The 26,973-nt window shown below is 39.9% G+C and overlaps 1 long non-coding RNA gene across 1 annotated transcript; it reads right to left on the bottom strand.

Moving 5' to 3' along the window:
• Positions 1 to 1,378: 1,378 nt before the first annotated feature.
• On the bottom strand, positions 1,379 to 3,875 carry LOC122553802. Its single transcript, XR_006312850.1, has 3 exons — positions 3,753 to 3,875; positions 3,249 to 3,361; positions 1,379 to 2,858 (listed from the first exon to the last, which is right to left on the bottom strand). It is a non-coding gene; the product is annotated as an uncharacterized LOC122553802 (long non-coding RNA).
• Between the last annotated feature and the right edge of the window lie 23,098 nt (positions 3,876 to 26,973).

The following is a 26,973-nucleotide window of genomic DNA, read 5'->3' as shown; positions in this document are numbered from 1 at the left end:
CTCCCCCAAGTCCCTCCTCCCTACCTTTTATCCTTGGCACACCTTCCTCATTCCTGAAGAAAGGCTTATGCCCAAAACGTCAATTCTCCTGCTCCTGACCTGCCTGACCTGCTGCGCTTTTCCAGCAACACATTTTTCAGTAGAGAATTCCAATGTTCATTACTCTCTGCAAGAATAAATCCTTTCGCATCTCAGTTTTAAGTGAATAACCCCTTCTTCCGTGATTACTCCTTAGTTAGAAATTACCCTACTAGTGGCAACTTGTTCTCAGCACCAACCTTGTCCAGCTTCCTCAGTAACTGGAAGGCCCGTCTTTCCCTATCTTCAATAGCCAGGTACACCTCGACTCCTCCAAACCCCAGCAACTGATACTCTCTGTATTTGTTAGCTGTGTGATGGCTAGAGGGCTCTGCTCCTCTCCTTCCCTGGTACTCTCTTCCTCTCCTACAGAGAGGGACAGAAGAGATCCTCAAGTGAGAGAAACAAAGTATCTTCAATTCATGGATGGAGAATATATATTGAATGTTATGAAGTGTGGGAGAGGTATTACATTGCATCAGGCTGGAAGTGAGTAACAAAAAAGACTACGTATACCTGCAATGTTGATGTGAGGAGTGATGTGCTGAAATAGGCTTCAGAAAGCAGAGTCAGGTGTTGGGATGGTATACATGTCAGGATGAAGGGCAATGCACTATTGCTCTCACGTTTCTTGCCTTGCATAGATAAGAAACTAATTCCTGTGTTAAATGCAAAATCATGGCATCACGTACTTGCTTCTAACCTCTTGTTTCAATTCCAACCACACTCTTTGGTATGTCCAGCTAGCTTATTCCTTCTCTTCCTAGTTTCTGTATCCCTTCCTCACAAGCCCCAGCAACATTTCAAGAGGGGCGTCACTGAAATGGTGTATGATCTCTGAACCAGGTTTGTGTGGTTTGATATTGATCGACATGACAGGCATTTCATGGTATCTGCCAGCTCTGCCAGTATGTGGTTCAGAGTAATGGGTTTTCTCCCTAGATTTGTCACAGTTCGTTGCAGCTGTGCTTCACGGAGCCTATTCTCAATGACTCCATAATCATTTTCTTAGGGGAGAATTCTTTTTTTAAAAAAAAAATCACTCTTTTATAGGATTGAGTTATTTTTTCAATAACTGATGAAGCAAATGAGGAATGAAATTTCATTTTAATTGAGCATGGTTAATTGAAAAACATGTTTGGAAGGAAGAACAGTCATATAGACAAGTCAAAAATAAACTCATGGATTTGTGGCTGCGTCTATGGCTTAGGTTAATGTAAATAAAGGCTAACAAAGGTGAGAATGTTTTAAAATAAAAGACTCCCACTTCACGGAACAGCTACGTTTTAAAATTTGTTTATTTTTGAATTTAAATTATGAAACATTCTTGTTTAATAATATTTTGCATGGTTTATTTGAGGTTTAGTTTGTTTACGCATCAATAGTCATTGTGGAGTTACACAGGGTTCTGGTAGTTAAAGAATATTGATAGATTTTGTAGAACACTTCCGATACAAATCTTCGAGGCATTTGGGATGATATTAAATCACTGATGGGGGAAGAGCACAATGCATACTCCATGCAGTTGGACAGTTTACGCTGCTGATGCCAAACATCAATAAAGATGTAAGCTTGTTACAGACAAACTGTTACAAAAGAAGTGATCATACAAAGTGATAGGCGTATTAACTAACAAATCAGAAGACAATACAGGTCATTCTTCTCGAAAGCGAATCGGCTATAACACGATTGACGAATTGTGGATGTTGTTTGGATAACGTGAACTTTCCAATGAACAGGTATAGCAATTTTCTATTAGCAATCTTCTACAGCGCAATTTTCTAAAGTGGTTTTCCATAGTGTGATTTTCTATAGTGTGAGGTTGCAGAGGTACACTACTGTCCCATTGAAACAGAACAACCTACATGAAGTGCTATCACTATGTGACTCACTTTTAGGAGGAGCCGGTCATGAATTGTGCATATGCCATGGTGCCAATCTGGGATTGATCACATAATTTCCCTTTATTGACAAGGTCAGGATATCTCTGACCATGCAGGTAGTGGCTGTCAAGAGTTAACAAATGGTTTGCTGTACAAGAAAGAAAAACAGAAGAAAAACTTGAGTCAGCAGAAAACAACGAGAGGCATATGTCCATTATTTTTCTTTCATTGTTTTTCTACTTGTTATGAGAATAAATTCAGTAAAAATTGTGAAAACCTTTGTACCTGGAATGGATCTTGTAACTAATCAGAATTAGTAAAACTCTAGATTGTTCTGTCAACTCAGTTTATAATTGGGATTGACTTAAGTCTTAAAGTTTAAATAACCCTAAAAAGCTCATATGTCATCATCCTTTGTGCCACATTCTTAAAATTACTGCCTTTTCCCTTTGGGATAGCTAATTTTATTCTGGCAGCCTTCTCTTGCTCCCTACAAGGACTCCTTCATTAAGGCATCTGGATGGGTATATGAATAGAAAGAATTTAGAGGGATATGGGCCAAATGCTGGCAAATGGTAGTAGATATTTAGGATATCTGGTTGGCATGGATGATTGGACTGAAGTCTGTTTCCATGCTGTACAGCTCTAGGACTATAAGGCCTCTGTTTTTTCGAAGACATTCTTCTCCTTCCCTGGCCCACACCCTTTTCCTTTCACCTCTTATCAACTTCTTGATGAAGTTTTGTATTTGGAGTGCTGAAGACGGCCAATTGCTTCTTCCACACTGCTGCAGGGTCTCCAGCCATCAGTATAATGTTTCAGCTGCTGCCGGACTCTGTTTTCTTAAAGAGGTGAACTCACTGGTCTTCATCAATCTTCTCCTTGTGGTGGGGGTTTCTGCATGGAATTTAAATCTGTGTCAGAGGTCACCATTTGTTACTACCCTGATTGCCACTACCGTGGTAGAACTATGTAGATCTGCCATTTTGGGATTCAGATTAATGTTTGAGATAGTTCACTCAGGAGATGTGCAAAATACATCTGAATATGTATGCAAATTAATATATGGCTCCCTCAGTAAAGATTGTAATAGAATTCCTTATCTCTATCCACAAACTATAAACACAATAGGTGAAGCTCAGTACAACATGAACACTAACTCCTTCAAGACCATTACCTTTTACAACATCTCTGTAAATAATGGAGTTAAAATTGCAGCGTGATGAGTGTTATCATTCCTGCTGACACTAATAAATTAAAAAGCCACAGATAAATGTGTTCACATACTTCTGGTTTCCAGATCCTGCTCCCCACTCTGCTGCGAATGCATCTGAACATTAAAATTCAGGCAAGTGGATGTTCCACACTTTGCATAGCCTCTTCCAGTATCTGAAACTGTTCTTGGTAAGACATCAGAAACTATCAAATGCTAATAAATAGCAGAATTATAGATTGAAGGTAAAATTTCTCTTTTACTTTTGAAGTTAGTTTGTTCTCTAAAACGTTCTGGTGCAATAATTTGTTGTAACATTTACTGTTTTCGTAAAAGTCCGCCTGGCATTGATTGCAACGCCAGTGATTAAAACTTAAGTGATATAAGACTGCCTCCTGGTGCGACAGCCTATGCTCCCAACGTATGCTCCTCAAATCCTGCCTTACAGCATCGTAATTTCCCTTCCCCCAATTATAAAATCTACCTCTTATTGATTGCAACACCAGTGATTAAAACTTAAGTGATATAAGACTGCCTCCTGGTGCTGATCTTACATTACTGATATCTAACAGACTTACCGACATCTGCTCTGAACAAGTCTGCAATCAAAATATTCCTACTTAAGCTGCAATACATACACACTTCTATGTACTCATACAATTACATCCAAATGCTCAAATTACACCTGCAGTAAATCTACATCCTGAATACTCACATTTACAGCTGAGATAAACAAGCTGTCAACCTAAATACTCTTGCCTCCAATCAACAAACATTAAACTTAAAGGGGCTTAAATTGGTTAACTCCCAACATATGCAGGGAAATCATGATGCACAATTATCAAATGAAATTCAGGTTGTTGATAAATCTAATGACTTGGAGGTACTGCTGTTGGACTGTGGTCAACAAGTTAAAAATCACACAACACCAGGTTACAGTCCAACCGGTTCGTTTGGAAGCACTAGCTTTTGGAGTGCCACTCCTTCATCAGGTCATTGTGGAGAATTTTGTGTTGGTTATTCCTTCTACTGATTTTGGCATGCAACCAGCAGGGGGGTCAAGTATGGTTACTTCCTGGTATTGCATAAAGTTAACCTATACAGCGTAAAGTTGGCCTGCACCTCCAAAAGAGAATAAGATGCAATGTGATTGCTGGTGATGTTGCCACCCCTGGGAATAGTGCTATGTAACAAACAATGATAACTGACTAAAGGAGAGAGTAGCACTCATGGGTTTTTAATAGACGTTTTTGCGAACGAAGTGGTGACGATTAGAAAATATTGGTAAAGCAAAGCGAGATGTGGCTAAAGACAGTGGAGGATAGCTCCACCTAGCTGCATATAGTGCAGGAAAAGGTTTAATGACCTCACATGAGTGGATAATGTCTGTGAATGTGTTTTCTAAGAATTGCCTCAGAAGGAGGAACCTGCTAGGTCAAATAGCCTGTTTCTGTGTTGTAAGCACTATGTAACACTACATGACGTTGACCTCATTGGTTCTCTTTTCTCTTAGAAGAAATCTTTGTGAGCAACTGGTTTCATTTAGAGTCATAGAGATGTACAGCATGGAAACAGACCCTTCAGTCCAATCTGTCCATGCTGATCAGATATCCCAACCCAATCTAGTCCCACCTGCCGGCCCATATCCCTCCAAACCCTTCCTATTCATATACCCATCCAAATGCCTCTTAAATGTTGCAATTGTATCAGCCTCCACCACATCCTCTGGCAACTTATTCCATACACATACCACCCTCTGCATGAAAAAGTTAAGACAACTTCCAATGTCCTTGACTTTAATGATCATTTTGAAGCTTTTTAAAAAATATTGGAGATATCAATTAATCATCACCCATATACCAAAATTTTTTTAAAATCCGCAAATGCTGAACACCTGAAATAAAACAGGGCTTCAGCATATTTATTGAACGTGGGCCATCTTGTGACATGGTCAGTGGTGTAAGTTTGAGATTCAATTGCTGGTCCATAATAGTTCTGGAGTATTTTAATTCACGTAATACAATTTCAGTTAGAGCTTTGATGGGAATTGGCAGAAACTGAGCGGCTCAGATGTCTCCTGTAGTGCAATTGAGACTCACTGACATGAAAGTAACTCATCTTATTCAGGGAAGGAGAACAGCCCTTGTTGGACCTTAAATATAGGAAATGGATTCAGATCTTGCCCGCTAGAGTTTCAGGAGTTACGGGAGAGGTTAATTTAAAGTTTCACTGGAAATTTAATTTTACGTGCAGTTTCACTCTCTGAATTGGTATTAAAAGTAAGAAAAAAAGATTTTTGTTATATTTATTCTGTCTCGAAGGTTTCTCTTTCTCCTATCTTTCTTCACCCCCCCCCCCCCCCTTTGCTTTCTCCACACAATTCAAAACTAACATTGTTTTTAATTTTCTTGTTTTTCCTGTTTATTAGTTCCTGGTTAAGACTGAATGGGATCTATACATTCAGAAAAAATTGAGTAATTGTGTCTATTGCCATCAGGGCAAGGGGAAATCTGACAATGGGAATCTTCCAGGAGGTGGGCAGTTTGCCATTCAATTAATAAACGTGGGTGGCTCCCATGATAGGAGGCCCAGTTGGATGGCCTGCAGCACTAGACCAATGGCAGGCTCATGGAGATAGGGATACAGCTGATGTACATTATAAAACTCCTGGTGCTGAGGGAAAAGACAAGAAATCAATTTTTACTTATTTATCCCCTGCATTTCATGTGTCTTTTATACTCTTTTGAAAATAAATTAACTTGAAAGTCAAATTTACTCAGTAACTGAGGGGCTGGCTTTTAAGGGACAGTAACAAAAATTCAAAACTAAAATTTACATTAAAGTAACATTTGAGAAATGGATACATTCTCTAGTGTCTGAACCTCATATCTTTTGGTAGTAGTAGTCGTGGGGGTTGGGAAGGTGAATTGAGGCGTCATAAATATTAAGTACAAAAGCATGACAGATATGGGTGTTATAGCGACTCAGTGGTTAACAATGCTGCCTCTCAGCACTATGCCTGCCTATTTGTCCCCACCAGACTACAATTTTACAAGCAGTGGGAGAAGTGTGAGGTTGTCTGCTTCCCCATAGGCCAGTTGAAGCCCTGAAGTGGCCTATTAATAGCAACTTAAGGACCTCAGCCCACTGTCCCTGTGATTTTGCTCATGTGGGAGTGGTCAATATCATGTATCCAGACCTGAAACCACCAAGACTGCATCCATAACCTGAAATCTGGGCCATTACTCCAGTTGGCACTGCAGGCACAAGAGAGCTGCCAGTCTATTGATTGGATAACAATTCTTAGAAGTGCTGCCTCAATAGCTGTCAGACTGTCAATTGGCTTAGGTAGCTGCAGGATGAACAAATGTGAGTGCACTTACTCCTGATTATGGTGCCAAGGGATAGGAACCCTGTCCCAGAGTAAACTTCAGTCAGAACTCTGATCTGCTCTTGTAACCACAGTATTGTCCAGTTAGGTTGCTTATCAATGGCAATCCCAAGATTCCATACACTTATGAATAAATCTTAATAAACTTTATTAACAAAAGTATTTACAAGGTATGGAAAGGGAAGAGATGCTTCTTCAACTGCAGAGACCTAGCTTATGATTCCATGTGATCTGACATCGCTATGTCATAGCTCTGTTTGCTAATGCTTAGTAACTATTCTTGGAATAAGAATATAATTAACTCTTATTCCACATCATCACCAAGTTCTTTTCCAGCCTCTCATTTAACCTTAATATTTAATCATAATCAATTTATTGTCTTATCCCCTGCTACAGGTAATGATTCTGTGGATCCAAGTATTTTTATGAAAAATACATTTCCCTCCAATGACGAGCCTTTTTGTTGTCAGTTTTGTAAGAAAATTGGCTGTGCGTGTAGAGGATTTTTGGAAATCTGCTCTGACCTTTTCTTTTACAGTTTCTAAGGCTTGATTGTACAATGTAGCTGCTAATAGGTAGGCTTTTAGGTCAGCAGTCCTTTTAAGGCATTTAGACTGTGGCAATTTTTATTTAATTTTTACCTGCTCAAGTTTCATTTTCATGACCAACAAGGCCTTCTCTGTCTCTGGACATTCTGTGGTTTGGTTTCCTTCGTCTTTACTGAAGGAAAGGATGGTTGCTTCCTTTTTTTTTAATTTCCCAGGATGTGAGCATTGCTGGCTAATGGTAAGGATTATTATCCGTTCCCCTAATTGTCCTTGAGAAGGTGATGAGGTTCATCTGTGAATTGCTATTGGCCTTCTTGGAGAATAACAATTTCTGAACTTTGAACATGAACATGAACATGGACATAACCTAATCAAGGGCGGCACGGTGGCAAAGTGGTTATCACTGCTATCTCACAGTGCCAGAGACCCGGGTTCAATTCCCGCCTCAGGCGACTGACTGTGTGGAGTTTGCACGTTCTCCCTGTGTCTGCGTGGGTTTCCTCCGGGTGCTCCAGTTTCCTCCCACAGTCCAAAGATGTGCAGGTCAAGTGAATTGGCCATGCTAAATTGCCCGTAGTGTTAGGTATAGGGGTAAATGTAGGGGTATGGGTGGGTTGCGCTTCGGCGGGTCGGTTTGGACTTGTTGGGCCGAAGGGCCTGTTTCCACACTGTAATGTAATCTTAAAACAAAAAAGACTTTACTCTTAATAGATTTTCCTGAGTTGCTTCCCATTGCTGAAATTATTTCACCAAGAAGAATGTCTCTACTTTACATCAACTTCTTAGAATGTTGCAGACTGAAAAGTTGTATTCTGAAATTTTCTAGCAGGAGGTTAACATCACCTTTGCTGCAAATGTTTGAAAAATGGTTTTTCTTATGGTATGTGTGGCATTCAGTGTTGATGGTTGGGCAGTGTTATTACCAACAAGGATCAGGCCTCAACCAACTTTCTTTAGGACCCAGAAGCTGTAGGGTTCTGATTGGCTCAGAGAATCTGGTGGCCCAGAATTGAGGCCTTCAATAGGTTAAGAAACTTGCCCTAAACTACCTGGCAGCTCTTGATGAACTGCTTCGCATTTCATCAGTTGACTTCTCTTGGCAGTGGGACATCAAGTGTTAGTTGCCACCTAAATCGCTGGACCCCACACTACAAATAAAAGTAAGAAAATCATGGCCTATGTTAAAAAGAGTTCAAGACCTTCATTATTCTGCCAGGAAAGATCTCGCAGAGTTCCATCCCTTTCATGCAAACTAATTTCTGCTGCAATGTCAATCACAAATGTTTATCAAATCCAAGAGAAAATTTAATGGATGACGGTCTGTAGGGAAATGAAGCGCATGAAGCCTGTGGGACACACTGTATGACTCCAAACACGTTCATTTAAATTGGGATTGAAATTGATTCAAGCCCCAGGCTTTTTTGTCTAAAGATGACTTTGCACATGGAGATACCAGCAGGGAACACTGAAGAATACTGAAGGCGGGCAAATCATATCTGAGTGAAGTTAGACCTCATTGAATTAGGGTCTCTGAGGTATACCACTTTATTATATTTGCAATTTCTGTTCAAAACAAAGTCAAGGCTATTTGTTTCTTTTAACTTTGCATTTGTCGTGCAGACATAGGCACCGACTAAATACAATTAAATATAATTACCACTTCTCCTCCATGTCAGCACAAACTAAATTATATCAGCCAGTAATATTAATTTCCTTTAGCTATGAATATAAGTGAGAACCGTTTTTCCTACTGAGGGAGTATATAAAATCATGAATAATTAATACTGATTCAATTCTCCATACTTCACCAGTGATACAAAAGTACAGTGTGGAATAAATAGAAAAGGTTATCACAGGATGGAAAAAGTAATGGTAGTTGTTCTACACGTTTACTGTTCGGGTTTTAATTTCAACATCAGCCCAGAAATTTGTTTGGAATCAGTATGCATAAGACAGTTGCTTGTTCATTATTTTGTTGAAATATTAACCCATTTAAAATAAAGGAATTAAGATTTGTGCTCAAAAATGATTTGAGAAGGCATTACATGGTTTGGGACACTAAGCTCTGGACTACAGTAAATGAAAAAGTGAAGCACATTGACTTGCTTAAATCTTCCTTCACAACTGTTAACTGCATTTCATCATCCAAAATAGGGTAATGACATGCAGCAATTGACATCCACGTTCATGGGCTACTGATTGATAATGTTGCATATGATGGTTTCCTTGTGAAAGAGCCTTGACAGCTATTTTCTCATCGACCTAATTAGAAATGTTATTATACACCTGTGGATCAGGATGAATTTGAAACCGTGTTCCTGGTTCAAAGGTAGGAAAGTACCCACTGCACTATGAGCTAGGACATGTTCCAGAGATAATAGAAAGCAGCAAATGTTAATTGGTGTGTTATTCAAGTGGTTTTGCCACTCTTGTGGCACAGTGGTTCTTTGTCAGTTGGCCTGAGCTTCAAGTTATAGAATCATAACGGTTTTACTGTAAGGAAAGAGGCTCTTTAGCCCATCATATCCATGCTGGTCATCAGACATCCATCTATTCTAATCTAATTTTCTCACATTTGGCCCAAAGCTTTATATAGTATGGTGAATGTGAAATATCCCAGTTTGCAGATGACACAAAAATAGGTGATCATGGATGCTGCCTGACCTGCGCTTTTCCAGCAACACATTTCCAGCTCTGATCTCCAGCATCTGCAGACCTAACTTTCTCCACAAAAATAGGTGAGAAAGGCAAGTGGTGTGGATGACAGAGTCTGCAGATGGATATAGACAGATATAGTGAATGAGAAAAAGCTTCGCAGATGGAATATAATGTGAAGAAATATGAGGATATGCACTTTGGCAGGTGGAATAGAGATGGTGAATATTATTTAAATAGATAAAGACTGCAGAAAATTACAGAACAGATAAATTTGGGAGTCCACATCTATTAGTCATAAAACGTTAACGTCCAAATTCAGTGGATAATAGGGAAGGCAAATGGAACCAAAGATTGTAAAAGGAGGGAGGTTTTCCTCAAGCTGTAGAAGGCCTTAGGCAGACTACAGCAGGGTTATTTGGAAATAGGTAAGCAAGTGGAGTTGAGGATTATCAGGATCAGCCATGATCTCATTGAATGGCACAGCAGATTTGATGACTGAATAGTCTATTGCTGCTCCTACATCTTATGGTCTTATTTTATTACGGTTTCAAGTCCCACCTCTCCAGAGGAATGTCATAGTACATCTGAACAGGTGGATTAAAAATATATAAGGGTTGGTTTGCCCCAGTAAGGGCAATTGGTCTGAAGGGGAGAGAGAAGATTGGAGTTTGTATTGAGTTATGAAGTGAAAATAAACAGTTGTGGAAGACAGTAACTCCTGATTCCTTCTTTGGTAATGGATGACTAGCAATGTAACACTGATCTCCCACAAGCTCCAGTGAATCATGCTCCATTATGTCATATGCGTTCTATTTAAAGTATGCATTGGCCAGGAATTTCTCTCAGCTGGTGAAAGACAATCAGTTGCTCAGTTTACTTGTTCTTAGAAAGAAACTCCATCTCAGTGTTCATATTACAAGAGCTAACTTAATAACAGAGAGAACGCTTTGGACACAAATGGTAAGGGAGAGAGAGCTAGAAATAGAAACTGTAGTACATGTCGTCATGGTCATTTCAGAGACTACTGGCAAGGACTTCAATAGTGCATCCAATGGAAAAGCACTGGATCTCTGACAACACTTTTAGATTTCCATGTTTAATTGTATGTATGCATATATCAGAAATAACGATGAAGATTTACCCAATAATAACACTGCTAATAGCTGATAAAGAAAGGAAGATTTAATCGCAGAAACTTTCAAATATTTTATTGTAGGGAAAATGTGAAGTTGCCCATATTGGCAGGAAGCATTCAAAAGAAGCATCTTAACCAAAAAAGGTTTTAGAGCTCTGAAAGAATCTGGGTGTCTCAGTCATGAACCTGAAAAGTTTATTTATCTAGGGACTATCAGGGAAGCTAATATTGTTATTGTTCAATGTGAGGGGAATTGAATATAAAAGTAGGGAAAATATGCTCCATTGGTGAGGCCATATGAGGAGTACTGTGTAGTGTATCCATCTCTTTTAAGGAAAAATAGAACTACATTGCAACAGTTTACATAAGATTTACAAGAACAATGCCTGGAAGGTACCTGATCTCTTATGAGGTAGGATGGGCAGGCTAGGTTTGTATTCACTGGAGTTCAAAAGAGGAAGAGGTTACTTGAGTTGAAACATGGGAGATCCTAAAAGATCTTGGCAGATTCCATGTGAAAAAGATGTTTGGGAGACTCTCAAAATAGGATGACTGTTTAAAAATAAGTGGTTGCCTTTTTCGGATGAAGATGAGAGAAAGTGGATGTAAGTTTGCTCATTGAGCTGGAAGGTTCATTTTCAGATGTTTCGTCACGATACCAGGTAACATCAGTACTATATCCAGAACCTCAACCTGAGCTACAAATCTTCTCAAAACTTGCTAATGAGAGAAAATCTCTTTCTCAAAGGGGGGTCATAAATATTTGGAACTTTCCTCTTTAAAAGATAGTGCAAGCAGAATCTTTGAAGTTTTTAAGGCAAGGTAGATTGTTTATCAACAATCTATGTGGTGAAAAGTTATGCATAGATGGGAATGTGGATTAATCAGATCAGACGTGATCTTATGGAGCAGGTTAGACAGGTTGAGTGGCTTACTCATTCAATTCTTATGTTCTCATGTATGTCTGTATCTTAAAGTAAGTAAAGTAATTTGAATTGTAGTCACTCAAACAATTGAGGAAATGCAGCAGTCAATTTGCACACAGCAAACTCAAACAAACAATGAGATAATTTGACTGGATAATTTGCATTTTTTTCTGATTGTGATTGAGAGTTAATTATTGGCCAAGACAGCAGATACAACTCCCTGCCGGTGTTTTTAAACCAGGCACCTAAATGGAACCTTGGTTTAACAATTCATCTGAAAAATGACACTCCAACAATGTATCATTTGCTCAGTGCTCCATTGGAGACAGCCTTGATTTGTGTTCAAGAGTGGGACTTGAACCTGCAATCTTGTGACTCAAAAGAAAGATGCTACCAACTAAGACATGGTTGATATTGTTACTGTAAAGCAGCAATTGCATGTCTGGGAGATGTTGTTTCCTCAGGTAGCTTATTATTTTCATAAAATTGCTTTGGGTGCTATTTTGAAATGAATAATTTAACAAAGCAAAATAGTGCTCAAGTTACAATTCAGCATGACACTGCCAAAGAAAATTAATGCCAGTTTCAAAAATTCAGAAATACTTGGGTCGTGATGGGCATTTTCTGCAAGGCCTTCCACTTGATTAAGACTTCTTTACTGAAGGGACAGTCCTGGAAGAATTTCCAGCCATGTTGACCATTAAGCATTGTACATTTGACAGCAGAAGGACATAGTGATTATTGCACAGTATAACAATTCTAAAAGTCAGAAAATTTAATTGGACTCTTACTGAACTGTAAAAGCCAGCTTAACATTCTTGTTACTGCCAACAATCCAGAACACATGGATGTGACTTCCTGATTTTAATTCCATAAAATATATTTGCAATGATTTGACCCCTAACCTTCTACTGCTCACATGTTTCTCATACCTAGATGATATACTTGCTATATTTGAATTGGCAGTTGCAGGGAAGAATTTTCTTCCACAGCTCAAACACACTATCCCGTACTCAAATTCAAATGGACTGCATAAAGTGGTGGTAGTAAATTCTGTAAGGTCCTACCATTCATCTTGTATTCCATTGCCATATTAGACTTCTCAAAATTATCACTTTACACATTTCTAGATTAAATTCCAGCCCATTGACCAGTCTGACTCTAAGACTTTCCTCCTGTTATTGTTATTAATCAGCAAGTTTTCAGAAAGACATAGACCTATAAAACCATTTGAAATCTTTTTAGGATCTGTTCAGCTGTCAATGGCTTATTAGTATGCGCAACTTTGTATATCTCTGCTGGCATGTCAACTGTTACTAATTCAAGCTTTAGGCTTGCTTCTGCTAAGATAAATTGGTTTTGCTTGATCACTTCTATCTGGAATTGCAGATTATCATTCTTCCCATTACATTGTCTCTTTTGGCTTCATTTGTCCTCTTCATTTGATGTCATTCCACCATATCGTCTCAGCTTTAATGTAGAAGCTTAATTTTTGGTCTTCCCTTGACATCATTAGGTTGATACCAGTGGCGACAGCAGGATAAGGCCCTGAGTTAACCACTGATTGTCCATTTATGAGCCTCAGTTGACAGTGAAGCAGGAAGGTCATCCATGAGCCGTCCTGTCATGGAATTAGTTGGGGTAAGGGGTAGGGAAGCAATGAGGTCTCTACCTGCACCTACAGTTCAATTCCTTCCGACCAAACCCACCAAAGAGATGACACTGATTTCCCCCAACTTTGCACTTAGCCAATACTGGTAGCCCTGTCTAGCAAAGAAATATTTACATTTTTTTCTGTGCTCAAACTATCCTTCCAACATTATTTATTAATTCAGTAATTCTAAGAACTCTATAGCTTCTAATAATTTATTTCAAAATCCATAATCATTATTTTTAGTTAATTAAAGACACTGTTTGTCATAAAACACAATTCCTGATATAAGGTAGCTGATTTCTCTGTATTGATCTCAGATGACAGTAGAATGAGAAGTTACAATGATCATTTTAATTGCGGCATTTTTGAGAGTTGAAGCAATGTGACCTAAAAGAGGAAATTTGATTAACTAAATAAAACCTATATCCAACAGCAATCTTAATGACGTACACCAAACACAATGGGTTTGCAGTTAATTACTTTGGTTATGTGATACTTCCTATAAAATGAACATGACACTCAGATTTATTCATAAAATTAGCTTGGTCCCAAAGAATTGTTCTCATGTTAGAGAAACTGGTGGTGAGTTTGCCTGATGCGTGGTGACCCTCAGGTTAAAGGGTGAGGTTGAGGAGACAACCCCTTCACGTTAATCTCAGCCAGAGCAGGAATGGAACTCAAACTGTCAGAAACAAAATCAGAAATTGCTGGCAAAACTCAACAGGTCTGGCAATATCTGTGGGTGGGAGAGCAGAGTTAACATTTCATCAGAGTTGAGCTTTCTGTTTTGCTTCAGATTTCCAGCACCTGCAGTTTGTTTTTGTTTTACCATACTGTCAATATCACTTACTAGGTCTGCCTCTTGACTGACTCTAAACTTCAGATCTGATTCTAGGACACTTCAGGACTACGGGTTGGGTAATATAATGGTCATATGTATCATTAAGACTATGGCCAAGCCAAAGCCTCAGATCTCATATTATTATCATCAGACGGCAGGAAACTGATCCAGAAAGAGAGAGAGAGAGAGAGATGACAATAAGTATTCTGTTAATTGTTAAAATGATCATGGCAAACTGATTGTTATGCATCTTAAACGCGATTACAATTCGTCTCGTCAGAGATGTTTCCATAACCATCTCAACAGGACCTGCCTTTATTACTTTTAGGATGACTTTACCTGTTGATGCATACAAATCTAACACCCTCTGAACTTGGAAAATTACCATCAGGGTGGTGATGTAGCTAATTACTTATCCACTGTGCACAGAGTGATACTTGTTCCAGTAAATGCTTTATGTATAATGGTTACCACACACTGAGTAGAGGTAGTGCCCTTTCATTAGTTGCACCCTGTTTGATATTTCAGTTTTCCTAATTTTTCAGTGGTTCGAAAAAAAAGTGAAGGCTTGTTTTTCTCCTACACAGAAGAAAGTGAGTGAGTGCTAAGAAAGAAAACTAAGAGCCATAAGCTGCAGCCTGTGTTTAAGCTGTATGAGTTCTCTGTGCAGGAAGCAACCTTGCAGAAGCTTGTAAGGTGTTAAGTGGCCCTGAACTCCAAAGTGAAATGCTGAAGGGCTGAAGTTTGGTGCACATTGATCCAGAAGCAGCTATCTTGATATGGTGAAGCTAGTGGTTTGGCAATGCCCACTTGTGTGAATGAAGGTTAGAAGAGGACCACATTTTTTTAGCATGCAATCATAGGATGGTAGTATTGGAGCTCTGTGAAGACTGGGAGAAGCAAGCAATGATTTCCTGTCTTGAGGTAACTGCATGGATGTTCATGTGGGGAATTGGTATTGGCTAGATTTCTGGGGAAGGAGGGGTAAATTGGGAGCTGCTTAAAAATAAGGCAATATTAGTTAAAAATGAGATGCCAATGCTTGGAAATAAGGTAGTACTCACTAGCAAAACTCAGAATAATTGTTTCCTGTAAACTGGCAGGGGAGCAACAGAAAAGCTTTTCTTGGTATCAGGAATCTGACATTTTTCATTCTGACTGAATTTCTCCCACTTTTCTCATCAGTGCCCACCAAGTTCACACTCCAGAAAATTCTCATTCAGAAGTTTTATTAACTGCCACCTAGGGGATGAGCAGTGTACTGGTTGATCAAATACTCCAATTATCAAGAGGTTCACATAATCAAAGCAAACAAAATACTAAGCAATAGAAACCTAATGCAGGGCATGTACACGTCTCTATTACACTGTATTTACAGCATAAACCAATAGAATACTAATGCAATGTTGCCCTAATAAGGCTTACCAGCAGACAGCCTTCTCACTCGCACCCTCAACTGAGTAATCAGACATAGCGAAGATCACGATGATACAGTAAACTTCTGGTATTCCAGGATTCTTTGTTGCCAATTTATCAAAGTGAGGGCTAAAACAAAGTGTGCTATACATGTAATTATGAAACGTTTTTGGGAAGGTATGGATAATAGCAGAGCAGATACAAAGTTAATACCAGGTTTGACAGTCTGCAAATGTTCCTCTGGAGGTTTCATGGCTTAGGACTCCTGCTGCCTGAGCACCCAAACATGTCAACATTTCTGGCTTTAAGGTATCCTACAGATATTGGATGAGCTCTAGGTGTTGGACTTGTCAGGGTTAGAGAACATACCAGTTTGAGGTTGGCTTCGGCAGGCTGAAGCAATTAAAAGGGCCTGCAATTCTCAGAAAACTACCAAGGTCCTGCTTTCAGGGTCTGGGAGCTCCACTCCAAGCAATCTGCAGGGTCTTTCTTACAGCAGTGTTAGCATTGCCACAGAGGTTCAAAAACTGAAGAAAGCACAAGGCAACTGGGTGAAGGGAGCCAGGGATTTTTTTTCCAATCAGCCTGGTCAGAGATATTATTACACAGCTCTGGAGTAGGTAGGACTTGAATCTGAGTCAACCCTGGTTCAGAGATAGTGATACTACCACTGCACCACAAGAGCCTAATAGAGGAGGCCAGAATTCTTTGTGACAACTCCACATACTAATCCTCAGTGCAGGAAGGTCTTTAATAGCTTTTAAGGGGTTAGGGAAAATAAGAAAATTCATCCACAGCTTCTAAAAATACATTGACCTAAACATGTCTGCGAGTTGCAGTTCTTTTTCTCACACTTTGTTAAAGTGCTTGAATTCGTCAGCCTTGATAGCAAGGAGACATTATGGTGAGTTTTGCATCCCTAGAGTTTTGCTGGAAGTGATATTTGACTCACCGTCAGGCATGTAACCATTGTGCTAAAAGCATTATATATGAAATCTAACTACTTGTAGCTGTCATCGCTCCATTATAGGCACCTGAGCTTTACTGTTTCTCTTGGTGTTGGAAAGTAATTCTCAAGTTTTTCTTGGCTATCTTTTTAAAGGAGTAAATTGAGTGTATTAGGCTGAAAATCTTTAACAATATCTGGAGATCCCCAAATGAGAGTTTTTACAAATCCTTAGGAGAGAGGTGATACAAAAACAGAGTTGAGATATGGTGAAGCAGGATAGCAGATGTTACTTTTTTAAAAAAACAACAATCTGCTTCTTCACTTAATACATACTTTATTAGTTGTTGGTGAACTATAATTGAAATCCCACATGCAAGTAACTTGCGAACTCCACCTTTCCATTCCTTCTGTACATGTGCTCAGCCTGCGGAAAGCACATATTTCTCCAGAGATTTTCTTGCATCCTCACTCACTGTATGACTCTCAGGTCATTAATGAGTTAACAAAAAGAGAAGGCATGCTATATGTGAAACACAGAATAAAAATGCAGAACTGCAAGAGCTGGCATACAACAACAACTTGCATTCATACAGTGCCATTTATATCATTGTACACAAAGCACTTTCCATGAACAAGGTTTAACACCAAGCCATATAAGAGTTGACCAAAGGGAATGCTTAGGAAAAAATATGTTTTACGAAGGGTCCTACCAATACGGAAGGGCTTGGTTAACGGGACAGTGGGTTTATAATACAGATTGATGCCAAAAATGTAGATTCAAATCCCACATTACCTGAGGATCCTATGAAAGACTCTCCTTCTCAACTTCTCCCCTCACCTGAGATGTGGTGAACCTCAGGTTAAACCACTACCAGTTGTTTCTCTTTTGAGCAAGTGGGCCTATGATGACTTTACCTAACCTTACTTAAGACAGAAAGGTAGAGACGACAAAGAGTTTCCCAACATTCTCTGCTTTTACATCAAAAGTGTGCATCACTGGCAAAGCCAGCATTTATAGTCAACAGTTAGCCCTGGAAAGCTACGCATTGGTTTTCTGCTTACTTGATACAATTGATAGTCTTGCTATAAAACCTCACCGAGCAGATAAGAGTTAACCATCTTGGTATACCACAGGAATCTTTTCTCATTTGTTCATAGGAATGTGGGTGTTGCTGGCTCGATCCAGCCCAATTATCCTGGAGAAGGTAATGGTGAGTTACCTTCGTGAACTGCTGCTGTCCCACAATGCTGTTACAGAGGACATGGCAGCATTTTAATACAATGACAGCAAAGGAAAAATAGTTTAGTTCCAATTCAGGATGCTGCATGGCTTGGAGGGGAACTTGCAGTAGTGATGTTCTCATACATGTCCTGCCTTTATCCTTTTAGGTGGTAGAGGTCACAGATTAGGAAGGTACTGTGGAAGTAGCCATGGTGAGTTGCTGCAGTATACCTTTTGGATGGTACACACTGCTGCCATTGTGCATTGGTGGTGAAGAGAATGATTGGCATCTTATCCATTCTGCACAATCAAGCAAGCTGATTTATGCTTGATGGTGTCAACTTTCTTACAGTGATGGAGCTGTATGCGTCCAGGAATATGGGAGTATCCCATAACACTCCTGACCTGTATCTTGTAGATGGCGAATGTGAATTAGTGAACTGGGAGATGAGTTACTTGCAATAGAATTCCGAGCCTCTTGGCTGCTCTTGTAGCCATAGTAGGAGATGGATGGTTCAGTTGATGGTAAATGATAATCCTCAAGAAGTTAGTAGTGGTGGAATCTGCAATGGTATTGCTTTTGAATATATAGGAACAACAACGCCATTGAACATATAGGAGCAATGGGTAGGTTCTCTTGCTGGTGGTTATTGCTTAGCACTTGTGTGGTGTGAATGTTACTTATCATTTATCTGCCCAAGCTTGGATGTTGTCCATGTTTTGCTGCATTTGGACACAGGCTTCTTCAGTATCAGGGGCATTGCAAATGGTGCTGAATATTGTGCAGTCTTCAGAGAATTTCCTCACACCTGACTTTATAATGAAAGGAAAGACCTCGATGAAGCATCTGAATATTGGTAGGCCTAAGATACTAGCCTGAGAAACTTTTCCAGGGATGCCCTGAAGCTGTGATGATTGATCTCCAACAATCGCAATCTACATTCTCTCTAGTTCTCTCTACATTCAGTGTGGGGACTCTTGAGGTCAGTGCACAGCAGTGGTTGGAGAAACTGGAATGCATACATTACGACACATTTGGCATGCATGGATTGTTGGGGCGGATGTGCAGCTGCACAGCTTATAGAGAACATTGTCCCGAACCACCTCCATTTGGCTGGCATAACTTCAACCAACAGAGAGAATTTCCACTGATTGCTATTTACTCCAGTTTTGCGAGGGCGCTTTGATGCCATACTTGGTCTAATGCTGCCTTGATGTTAAGAGCAGTAACTCTCAGCTAAACTCTGGAGTTCTCTTTTATCTGGACCAAAGTTGGAATGAGGTGAGGAGCCAAGTGGCTCTGGCAGAAACCAAATTGAGCTGGGATAAGCAGGTTATTTCTATGCACTATGCACTGTCGACATTTCCTTTCACAATTGATGATTTGAGAGTCGACTGATGGGACAGTAATTGACCATGTTAGATTTTGGAAGACAGAACATAACTTGGCAACTTTCCACATTGGCGACAATATGACCATACTTGAACATCTTAGCTAGGGAAGTGGACAGTTCGGAAGAACAAGTCAGGGAAATAGAAAGTACAAAAAGATTTCTTGATGCTTATTTAGCACATAACGTATTTTGCATTCCAGAATTATGTTGGTTTCTTGAATCTAAATGTACAAACTTATGTGACAATTAAAGTTTTGGAACAAAAATGCTGATAAATTAACCTAAGCTACTCTGGGTATTGCCTGATATCTGGCTACATAATAGAATGAATGAAGCTCTGCAAACAGGTGTAATATCATTGAACTAAAAGAATTGCAGATGCTGGAAAGCTGGAACAAAAAACAGGAAGTGCCAGAGAAATTTAGCATGTCTTGCAGCAGGTGTGGAGAGAAAAACACTTAATATTTTGAGGGGAAAGTGAGGACTGCAGATACTGGAGATCAAAGTCAAAAAGTGTGGTGCTGGAAAAGTAAAGCTGGTCAGGCAGCATCTGAGGAGCAGGAGAGTCGATGTTTCGAGTGTAAGCCCTTCATCAGTTAATATTTTGAGTCCAGTCACCTGTCAAAAGTGCACTGATGCAAATTGCATATCATTTACAAGATGCAGTGCAGGAACTTCTCACAGCTCCTTTGACAGAAACTCACTAGAAGGACATGTTCAACAGATGCAAGGGCGAACCACCATCTACAACTTCTCTCCAAGTCTTGCACTATCTTGAATTGAAACTATATGGCCATTTCTTCACTGTTTTTGGACTCTAAGTTATTCAAGAAGACAACAGAAAATTATTTAGCCTGTGTTGAAGGAAAAGTGAGAATTACAGCCTTGCTTGTCACTCAGTAGAGTTCTGTAAATGTCTCTTCTCAATCTGTGAATTTCTTTCTGCGGTATCATTTAATGGTAGGTGAGGTTATGGTATTAGTGTGTGCTTGTCTCCATTCTTACTAAGAAATATTCTGAAATCTTCTGACACAAAATGTAGACTATTCTCTGAGACCGAATCTCTGACAACCCATTAATTTCAAACATTCATGACCTTGAGTCAAAATTAATAAAAACCGAAAGAACTGTGGATGCTGTAAATCAGAAACAAATACAGATGTTGCTGGAAAAGCTCAGCAGACCTAGCAGCATCTGTGAAGAGAAGTCAGAGTTAACATTTTGTGTCTGGTGACCCTTCCTCAATGACCCTTCTGGTGACCCTTCCTTGCTTTTCCAGCAACTTCTGTTTTTGTTCTTATCTCTAACTTCCTGGGTAATGTACTGACAGTAGACTCAGTTGCAATCCGCCATTGCAAAAGCAACTGCAGTTACCAGCCCAAAATAGAGGTCAGCAAAGAGAAAGAGAGAGAGACAGCAGTATAATAAAATATTCAACTCTTACTATATAACATACAATAGCTTTACACCTGTATAACCTTTTAAATCAGTGCAAAGGGTGGCACCATTGAACTTTGCCTTATATCTAACTAATGAAATTAAATAAACTAAAACAATCTTTCAGGAAAACAGAACAAACAAATCACGCATGAAGTTTACAACATTTGATTGAAAAAGATTGAATTTCTTGATTTTTAAAAAAATTGAGAAAACTGAGATCACTTGTCCTGTTCTCACATCACAAGGTAAAGACTGCCATCTGCTGTTTTCATTACCAACTGCACTAAAGCAGTCTTTGTGAAACTATTTGCACTTTTGCCAAAATCAAATTGTACTTAGATGACATTTATGGTAAGCAAAATAGTTAATCTTCAAGTCAATTACTTTTTTTGTTGAAAGTTTTGAAGCTCAAGAACAGGGAAAGTAAATCATAAACTCACCAAGAGCCATATATTTTAGAGTCCATTATTAAGGATGACATTGCAGTGTACTTGCATGGTAAAATAGTGCTGAGGAAGCAAAGGTTTGTCCAAAGTAGGTCATGCCTGACAAATTTAGAATTCTTTTGAGGTAATGCGCATGCTAGAAAAAAGAGACCTGGTGGACATGATCTATTTGGATTTCAATAAGGCCTTTGACAAGGTTCCACACAGGAGGCTGCTAAATAAAAGCCCATGATATTGGGGTTGAAAAGTGTGGCGCTGGAAAAGCACAGCAGATCAGGCAGCATCCGAGGAACAGGAGAATCAACACTTCTGGCATAAGTCCTTCTTCAGGAATGTGGAGGGGGAAGGGGGCTGAGAGAAAAAAATAGGAGGGTGGGGTGGTAGAAAGGTAGCTGGGAAGGCGACAGGTAAATGCAGGTACAGGTTGATGGTGATAGGTCGGGGAGTGGGTAAAGCAGATAGGTGGGAAGGAAGATGGATACGTAGCACAATTCAAAAGGGTTGGATCTGGGATGAGTTGGGTGCAGGGGAGATAAGGAAACTAGTGAATTTGACATTGATGCCGTGTGTTTGGAGGGTCCCAAGGTGGAAGATGAGGGTAGCTTGGGTTTGGTGGTGGAGGAGGCCAACCATTTCCTTGGTGGACTGGGAGGGGCAGTTGGTGGCCAACCACAGGGCGGTGGGGTTGTTTGGTGCGTGTGTCCCAGGGATGTTCCCTGAAGCATTCTGCAAGTTGGCGCTCTGTCTCCCCAATGTGTAAGAGGGTATTGGGGGAAAGGTACTGGCGTTAATAGAGGATTGGCTGACTAGAAGGCAGAAGCTGAGAATAAAGGGGTCTTTTTCAGGATGGCAGCCAGTGACTAGTGAATTTCTGCAGGGGTCAGTGTTGGGACCACAACTATTCACATTATATATTCATGATCTGGATGAGGGAACTGAGAGCATTGTTGCTACGTTGGAATTGACACAAAGATAGATAAACAGGCAGGTAATGTTGGGGAGACAGAAAGATGCAGAAGGACTTGGACAGGCTGGTAGAGTGGAAAAATAATTCGCAGATGTAATACAAAATAGAAAAGTGTGAGGTTATGTACTTTGGTATGCAGAATAGCGGCGTAAACTATTTTCTAAAGAGGGACAGGCTTCAGAAATCTGAAGCACCAAGGAACGTGTGAATCCTAGTTCAGGATGCTTTTAAGGTTAATACGTAGTTTAGTTGGCAGGTAGGAAGGCAAATGCAAAGTTAGCATTCATTTAAAGAGGGCTAAAAATACAAGAGCAGGGATGCACTTCTGAGGCTGTGTTAGGTCACATTTGGAACACTGTAAGCAGTTTTGGGCCTCATTTCTAAGGAAGGATGTGTTGGCATTGGAGGAGGTCCAGAGGAGGCCTGTAAGAATGATCCCAGGGATTAAGTGTGTGTCATGAGGTGAGGTCGAGGACTCTGGGTCTGTAATTGATGGAGTTTTTTTAAAAAAAAACTTTTATTGAAAAATAGATTGTTTAATATTATAACAAATACAAAACAACACAATTCAAAATAATACATAGAAAGGACACAAAAACATTTAAAAACCCAAACCGTCCTCATGTAGAAATTATAAATGTAGATAAATATTAAAAACCCCAAACTAACTGCTTAACTAAATAAATAATAACTAACAACAAACTAATAAATAATCATAATACAGCTCAACAAAACAAAACAAAACACTAACTCTCAAATATCAAGAGCATTAATTTTCACATAACTCATGTTCGCAGATCCCCCTCCCTGGATATTGGAATCGTAAAGCACAATTGTTATGGCTACATAAAAGCCTTTATTAGTGGGGCAGACAAATCTGTGTCCAGGTAATCCAAAAAGGGCCACCATGTCGTTTAGAAATTCTCAGTTTTGTGGTACACCACACTTGTGAGAAAATCCAAGGGGATATGCTCCATAACAATGTTACACCAACCCGACAGACCCAGGGGATTTTCGGACACCCAACCGAACAAGGTATTCTTTCTTGCGCAGGAAGTGAAGATGTTGAAACATTCTGTAGGGAATACACTGGGCACGCCAAGAAGAAGAGAGATTGGGTCCTTCTCCACCCTTATACCCAAACACCCCTCCATTGTACCTGCCACTGCGCTCCAGTATGTTTGAAACCTACTACAGGACCAGAGACAATGGGTAAGAGTGCCCGTACCAACCTTACACTTGGGGCATGTTGAGGATACTCCTGGTTTAAATTTTGACAAACTATCTGGAGCCAAGTGGACCCTGTGAAGAATCTTCAACTGTGAAGCATGGGCCCTATTGCAAATTGATATCTTTCTTGCGTTTTCCCAAATATCTTCCATGCTTCTGAGGAGACCTCAATGCCTAGCTCTCTCTCCCACACCCTGCAGAGTCAATCAAACCCATCTGAGGACCCCCCCAGTTGATGACATAAAGTGCTGACAGAAAGTGTACTTTTAGCATTGAGCACCCTGTTCTCTGTCGGATTTGCAGGGATCAGTCAAAAGTGTCATTTTTTTAAAAATAAAATTCCTAACTTGAGAAAATGAAAGAGGTCCCTGCTAGATAGCTCATATTTCCGCGCTAACTGATCAGTCATCATTGTGTCTCACTCAAATAAATTGCCCATGCAAGACACACACTTAGCTGCCCAATGTTTGAATCCTGAGTCCATCATCTGCAGTTAAAAATCTGGTATACCCACTATAGGTGTAAGAAAAGATGTTTTGCCAATATTGCCTTCCCTCTGCTGAATTGCTTTAACAGTATTGATAACTATTGGGTAATGGCAATATTCCTTAACTGTCCTTATTTTGTCCAAAAACAGCAAGCTAGTAAGGGAACACTTTTTTCCTGAGAGGTTTTGATATCTAACCATATTGAAAAAGGGTCCCCACAAGCCCAATCACTAACATAAGATAAAAGCTAGCTTAGTTGTTAGTTTTTAATGTCCGGGAGATGCCCCAGTCTGTGAGGAAATTACAGTTTAGCTAATTTAATAAGGGGCTGCTTACGATGCCAAATAAAAGAGCTGAACCATCCGTTTAGTCTCCTGAACGTTTGCTTATCGAAACTCTGGGAGCATCCATAAAGGATACAACAAACGGGGAGAATATTCATCTTAATAAGCACAATCCGACCTAACCATGAGACCAGAAGTATTTTGAAGGCCTTGTTTGATTTTGCTGAATAATTGAAAAAAATTAGCTTTAAACAACTGATCAAGAACTGGAGCGGTGAATACACCCAAATATATAAACCATCTCCCCCCCACCTCCCACCCCCCCCTCCCCCGGTGACCACTTAAATGGGAATCGAGATTTGCCCTCAAGACCTAGCACCTTCATAAGATCACCCATAGGCATAGCCTCTGATTTTGCAAAATTAATCTTGTAACCTGAAAAGGTGCCAAACGTGCTGATGCATTGTATTAGGCGAGGCTCCAAAACTGCCGGATTTGACAAATAAATGAGGACATCATCCGCATCCAACAAAATCTTATGTAATTTTGACCTCACTTCTGGAGCCAATATATTGGGATCCCAAAGAATGGCCTCTGCCAACGGTTCAATTACCAATATAAAAAGCAATGGCGAAAGGAGACCACCCTGTTGGCTGCCTTAAAATATTCTAAAATTGCTTGATCATACTACATTGGTGATGACAGCAGTGAGAGGGTTGCTCTAAAGAAGCTTAACCCATTTTATAAAGGCTTTGCCCAAGCCAAACCGTTCCAGAGTATAAAAATGGTATGGCCACTAAACTCGGTCAAATGCCTTCTCTGCATCTAGAGAAATCACCAATCCCTGTATTGACTGTTGTTGATATGCTTGAATTACATTAAGCAGCCTCCTAACATTATTGGAGGATCTGCGGCCCTTTAAGAAGCCCACCTGGTCCTCTTTAACAATAGAAGATAACACAGTCCCCAGCCTTAATGCAAGAGTCTTAAAGAGGATTTTAAAAGTCCACATTTAAGAATGAAATGGGCCTGTAAGAAGCACAGTCCTCTGGGACTTCCATTTTTTAAGAATAAGCGAAATATTGGCCTCTCTTAGAGATGGCAGGAGACGATCATGACTGTACAAGTCATTGAACATGTTGAGAATCGGGCCTACCAATATACTTATAAATTCCTTATAGAATTCACTGGGGGGTCCATCAGGACTGGGCACCTTTCCATTCTGAGGCTGCTTCACAGCCTCCTACACCTCGTGCTCTGATAAGGGGGCATTGAGAAAAGACCCTTATTCGGGGGTCACGCCCAGGAGTTCCAGATCCTTGAAAAAAAAACTCCATCTTGGCTAGTGCCTCCTCACAACCCTCAGACTGGTATAGTTCAGAGTAAAATTTCTGAAATGCCGCATTAATCTTTTTAGAATCACATGTTAGGTTCCTAGCACCTTTCCTAATCAACATAATGGCTTGAGAGGCACTCTTTTTCCTGGCGAGATATGCTAGGTACTTGCCTGGTTTATCACCATGCTCATATAACCTTTGTTTGCGAAAGTAAGCTCCTTCTTTGCTGTCTGTGTGAACACGGAATTCAATGCAGACCACAGCACTTTCATACTCTGTAGCTTGGTAAACCTTCTCGGCTGCATTCAACCGTGCTTCAAGGAGATGTTGCTGCTCACCCTTCTGATGCTTCCTACTGGCAGAGTAAGAAACAACTAACCTACTGGCATAGGCTTTGGCAGTTTCCCAAAAGACAGATGGACTACTAGCCGAGCCTAAATTAATGTCTAGGAATGCCCTAAATTCCTTAGAGAAGTACTCAACAAACTTATTATCTTTAAGGAAAAAGGGATCCATTCATCAGTGCCTCGGGCCCACTGTAGCGTCCAACAGGTACACTGGAGCGTGATTAGAGATGGTAATATTACCAATCGTACAAGATGCCACCAAGTCCAGGGTGGTTATGGGGGTCAGAAAAATATCAATTCTGTTGTGAAATCTGTGTGGATTGGGAAAAAACATAAAATCCTTTCCTGTAGGGTGGAGGTGCCTCCAAATGTCCACCAACCCTGTCTCCACACACAGATCCACTAATTGTTTAGTTTGTACAGAGGGTATCGGGGAGCCTTGTGGCAACCTGTCTACCATGGATCCATAAGACAATTAAAATCTCCCCTATGATGATGTGCCAAGACTCAAGACTGATCAATTTAGAAAACACATCTACCGGAAACTTGAGGGGATGGGCTGGGGGGCAGTGAACATTTAAAACACCATATTCTTCCCCTTTTTAAGGGCTTTGAGGATTACAAACCTCCCGTGTGTATCTTTAACACATTCTAGTATATTAAATGGGAGATTCCACCTAACCAACATAGCCATTCCCCTACTTCTGGTATTAAAAGATGAAAAGTAATCCTGATCAAAGAGATTCTGCTGTAGTTTCAAATGATCCCTAACATCCAAGTGTGTCTCCTGTAATAAAGCAATATCCACCTTTTCCTTTCTAAGACTTGAAAGTACCTTTTTCTTCTTTATTGGTGAGTGATTCCCCTTGATGTTCTGGGTACACAATTTAATCAAGTCATTAGCCATAACCTTCTGCAGTAGCATTTAGGTTTCAGAGAGGAGGAACTTGAGTAACAAATCGCTGAGCCTTAGTGTCGAAAGATCCATCGAACATAAAAACTACGAAAACTAAAACCACTACAATTAACAAACCTACAAAGTTATCAAAGACTATATACAGCAAAACCAAAAACAAACCAACATATAAAACGCCAATGGCACTGAATAGGGGAACTCACCCCCTGC

The sequence above is a fragment of the Chiloscyllium plagiosum genome, chromosome 10, assembly GCF_004010195.1.
Source record: "Chiloscyllium plagiosum isolate BGI_BamShark_2017 chromosome 10, ASM401019v2, whole genome shotgun sequence".
Lineage (NCBI taxonomy): Eukaryota > Metazoa > Chordata > Chondrichthyes > Orectolobiformes > Hemiscylliidae > Chiloscyllium > Chiloscyllium plagiosum.
The sequence above is the reverse complement of the archived record's forward strand: the minus strand, read 5'-3'. Positions and strand labels throughout refer to the sequence as shown.